This window comes from Marmota monax, unplaced genomic scaffold, assembly GCF_021218885.2.
Source record: "Marmota monax isolate L192 unplaced genomic scaffold, Marmota_monax_Labrador192_F-V1.1 WCK01_AAM20220418_F8-fsc00044, whole genome shotgun sequence".
Taxonomy (NCBI): domain Eukaryota; kingdom Metazoa; phylum Chordata; class Mammalia; order Rodentia; family Sciuridae; genus Marmota; species Marmota monax.
Window position 1 is genome coordinate 17217546 of NW_026695198.1, and position 5294 is coordinate 17222839.

Consider the following 5294-nt stretch of genomic DNA (forward strand, 5'->3'; position numbering starts at 1 on the left):
CTCCCACTGATAAACAGAGAGCACAGCCAGCAGAGGGTCAAATAGGCTCGGGGTGATATCTTCTGAGCACAGTGACAGGTGCTGAGCAAGTCTCAATATCATGGGTGGCTGGGGCCAAGTCTAAATGATGGGGGATCACTTTTCCCTGGTGAGAGCCGTGATGGCCTTCATCATTTGAACTGTGGTTCCTGAGCTTCAGTGTGCACTTCCAGACTCACCTCATTTGAACTTCACAAGACCTGGTGGGTAACATTGGTGATGTAATTGGCTCTATTTTATGGAGTGAAAAGACCCCGACTCCTTATGTAAATTGTGAACTGACTTGGTCATGATGTAGCTAATCAATGGCAGAATCAGGATTGGACTTGGTTTTTATGTTCCCTAGTTTATTTCCATTGCTATTATGTCTTGCTCTACCTCTTCTTCCCTTTGTTTGTATAATGAACCCCCTCTCATCAGCCAGAGAGAGGAAGGAGATTATTAAGCAAGCCCGCTGCTACTGTAGAAATCTCTAAGATAATGTTTATGCAGCCCTATTTTAAACAATGCAAGTAGGGAGCAGGAATTCTTTTTCCCTTCAGTGTCATGGTTTAAAAGTTCTACCCACTTGGCAACCTGCTTTCAGCCTCATATCATTTTGCACAGTTGACTTATGAGTCCATGTGTCCTTGGTGCCCTTCCCCCCTTCAGTAAATTGGGTTTATAATAGAAACACTAACTCAGCGTTAACTAAAGTGATACTGTCAGGTGATGTGATAAGACTGCTGGGTGATGTTTTATGGCAATAGATTCTCTTTGGGCTTCCTCTCCAAGATCATGAGATGATGTCTTTCCTTTAAAGGGCAGTCAGAAAGTGTGGAAGTCACAGCAGAAGGAAATCTAGGGCAAGTTATGTCTCCATTGTACCTTCCTTCCCAGCTTGGTGAAAGAAACCAAATGTGATCTTTTGTTAAAAGAAAACATAGGCAAGATTTTTGCAAAAAGGATACCTAGATAGTGAGAGGGGGCCTATAAAATGACTCACTATGTTATCCCACCCATAAGCTTGGCTTCCTAAGTGGTCATTTTTGCATATTATAAGAATCTGTTTATTCTAATCCTTAGATCTAAAGTTATATCAATCCCTTTCTTGGTTTCTCTTGCCTAATTTAAGGCAGACAAAAATTCATAGGAAAACAAAAAGGAAATCAACGCACAGAAAAGATAAAGAAATATAAAGAATATCAGAACTATTGAGCCTTACAAAGATTTCTGTTTCTGTCTTACTAACTTCTAGTGTCTAAGGATTGAAAAATTTCTGTAGGTTTCTTGCCAGGCTTAGATATTTCTAAATATATCCTTTATGTCAGAACTTATCTTAAAACTTATCTATAGCCTTATAATCTGTGTTATGCGTTGCAGGCTACAATACCTTTGAAAAATAATAATAATCAAATCTAAAAAATATGAATAATAAATGCACTTATGCCATTGGATTATTGGTGGGACCAAATGAGATATTTTTAAGTATTTAGTATTTTGTCTGGCATAGAATAAATGCTGATTAAATATTATCTGTAATTATTACCAGGTATCCTGATAAACAAAAGTAGCCTCCTCAAAAATTGTATTACATAGGTATATAATTATGTCAAAATGAACCTTACTAATATGCATATGTATAATACAATTAAAAAATTACTGAACTTTCATTCATTAGTTATGAATTCTGAAGTATTTAGGGGGGAATGAACATATCTGCAATAATTTACTTTCAATAGACAAGAGGGATGCTACATGAATGAGTATAGTAGAATGTTAAGATAACTGATAAGTTTTCTGTTTTGGAGGTTTGTTATGTAATTATTTCAACAAGCCTGTAATTTTGGAAATTTTCACAATAAAATTATAAGGAAAAAATGCCAGGGTCCTCAGAATGCAGGCATTTCCCATGCCACAAAAGAAGATTCTGAATTCTCTGTCCTTCTATGGCCAACTCACTTAGATTTAGCTTTCTGACAGAGGAACATATTCCTTTCTCAGTACTCCTATGATGCAGTGAATAATTTCACCTGTTAGCTAAAGTTTCTGCATTCTTGAGGTGGTGACACCTGAAGAGCTTGTCTTATACTTTACATACCTGCCTGTGTAATTTCCTATGCAGAATTTTAGAAAACCACAGGGCTATGGGCCTGTAACTGTTATGTAGATATTCAAGCTATTGGGATCTCTCATTGTGCTTAGTGGGGATATTTACTGAAGGAGAGTTCTTCAGAATTGTTATTATTATTTTTTGGTGTGAAATTTTTCTTGGGCAAGATATAAGAAATATTTAAAATTCTCTTGTTTGAGTTATTTTTGTGATGAGCAGAGTATAAATATATATACAGGAGATTGCGACATTTTGAGCAGAGTGCCCTGAGATTTGTGAGTTTGTAGAGTAAGTCTAGTGGTTTCATATCCCTTCTTGGTCTAAGGAACATTCTGTTTGCACATAAGGATCAGGAGGCTGTGTTGGACAGAGGGCAGATGGTTGAATTTTTCCAGTGAGCAGATTGCTCAACCCACAGAAGGCTTGCACCTGGTTGCCCTCCTGCCTGGCTGCTTGGAAGTCTACCAGGTGACTTGGTCACCACTCATCCACAAAGGGGAGTGTGCAATTGCTCATGTCTTTTCAGTCTAGAAAAGGACATGGACACTTAGGGTGGATTGACATCTAATCTTAGGAGAAATCTCACTCTGAACAAAATGTTGCCTAGCAGCTGTGTTTCTCTGTACACTGTATAAATTTCTAAGATTCTTCTCCCAACTAACTTTTTTTCTTCCTTCCTTCCTTCCTTCCTTCCTTCCTTCCTTCCTTCCTTCCTTCCTTCCTTCCTTTCTTATGAACCCAGGGATACTTTACCACTGAGCCACATCCCCACCCCTTTTTATTTTTTTATTTTGAAACAAGGTCTCCCTAAGCTGCTTAGGGGACTTGCAAGTTGCTGAGGCTGGCTTGGAACTTGAGATCCTCCTGCTTCAGACTTCTTAGTTGCTGGGATTACAAGTGTGTAAACCCCTGTGCCTGGCTTCCTGTTCCAATATTCAAAGGAAAATATGACACACTAATAAAATACACCTTGAAGGGATTGGATTGGAGATCTGTTTCCTTCTTTTCACTACACAGATAATTCACAATGTAAAGAAAATCCCTAAGGGACTTTACCCTGGGAAAGCAAGAACCCAATTTGAACAGAGTTGCTGTGACAACATTTACCTCACCAAGCACTCTGGTTGGAACTGTGCTCATAGATTTTGAACATACATTCCTTACTTAGATCTTTCTGACAGCCTCAAAAGGGGGCAGGTTGTCTGGCAGGAAGTAATCATGGAGAAAGGAAAATGGGTTTAAGAACTAAGATTGTATAATTTTGCAGTTGTACTTTTTTTTCACTGAAGAAAAAAGCAAAGAAGTTTAAAGATGGGACCCTAAAGTTTGAGGTCTGAGACATAATAACTGGCCCCAATATAAAATATGATTGGGCATCATGACTTTCTGACCTGTGTGGGACTGTGGCTTAGTTAGAATGTCTTAATGTGATGGTGCCTTGGAGGTGACAGGATACAACCCTGAGTGAGCCACACTCATCTTTGATACCATTGTATTTGAAAGCTGAGTTGGTGAGTGGGGGGCAGATGGACTGGGGATCAGATCAGGGATTCTAGGGCCCATGCCACCTTGATGCTGCCGATGAGAACCTTATAGTGTTAAGGTTGCCTGGCGAGTAATTGCCAGGATGGAATGCTAAGCAAGCAGCCGCCGTGTCAGAGAATCTGACCTTGGGAAGATAATGAGACAAGGAGAATTCAGAACAGATGAAAGCCAAGAGCACCTACTTTATCTACTGACAGCCAGAGAACACCTTCATGCTCAATCAGTTCCTGCTAATGAGACAAGATGGGGCAAGACGGTAAAACAGCAGTAACAGGAAAACTTTTTTTTTTTTCAGCTTAATGATCTATAACTTAGTTAGATAAAATTGTCTTTTAGGTCAGGCAGCAACATAAGTCTGAGCATAAAAAACACAAAAGCTACACCTGAATCATTTAGTTTTGTTTAGTTTATAAGGGGAGTGATGAAGTTGAAGAAAATAATGAAATTGTGAAGGTTGGAATTCAAGGGAGCCCCTGCATGCTTTCAACATGCCATTTCCTGGTAGAGTCTACAAGGTAGACAGCATTTTAATATGGCTGTGCCATGGCCAGTGAATTCCTTAAATCATTCTCTTTTACAAATCCTGTCACTAGCTGTTTTAACATCCAACAGGAATTTTAACATGCGCCTGACACTTTTAATTAATCAGTGCTTTAATCTTTCTTTTCTGTGCTGCTGCAAGTTATTACATGCCTCCTGCAGATGACATGGCAATTTCCATAAAGATTTGAATACCTATCAAGGGGGGAGTTTTGGGATACCTCCTACTCTTTTTGCAATTGCAGTAATGGTGCCCAGGTCATGGGAGGAAGGATCATTTTCTGGGTGACATCATGCTGGGTGCTATATATATAGGATCACATTCAATGTCTCCTCAATCCCTGTGTGGCAGTGCTTTACTCAGCTGTTTATAGATGAGAAAACCGAGAACTCACAGGCATTATGAAAGTTAAACAGAGTTTGATGGATAGAATATCAACATTTACCATTTTATTACCAGAGTTCCCGTCCTTTTCACTGTATCCCTATGGTCAAGTTTTAAATATGAATACATGGGAAGGGGTGAAGTCATAATCCAGAAAGCCAGAATCTGTATCTTTAATATATGGAAAAGCTGTTTCTGAGTGGACTTTTATATATGCAATAGTTTTAAAGTAATGCAATAAAAGCTTAGTAATGTCATGGCATATGATAGAGGTACCTTGTGGCGGTTAGAAACAGGTTAGTAATATTTTCGTAGCTGAAGATATTGCCCTATTAGATGCTACTGAGACCTGCAGGAGAAAGCTCTCACCTTCTGAAAGAGGGGGAAGCTGTCTTAATTTTCTCCTCTTGCATTGTTCCTCCTCTACCCCAGCATATGCGTGCTTACACACACACACACACACACACACACACACACACGCCCACCATTTCTGTCAATCCCAGGCTAGCAGAAGGCTGCTCTCAGGAGTGACAGATGAAGGATCTCAGGACTCCCATGGAGATGGGAAGTGGAGCTCTCTTTTGCATAGGTTCTCTTAGAAGTCTTGATCTACCTCTCACCTCTGCACACCTCTGAATGACCGAGCCTTTGTGAGCAGTCAGCATCATAGGTTTCATTTGTCATAGGTTTCTC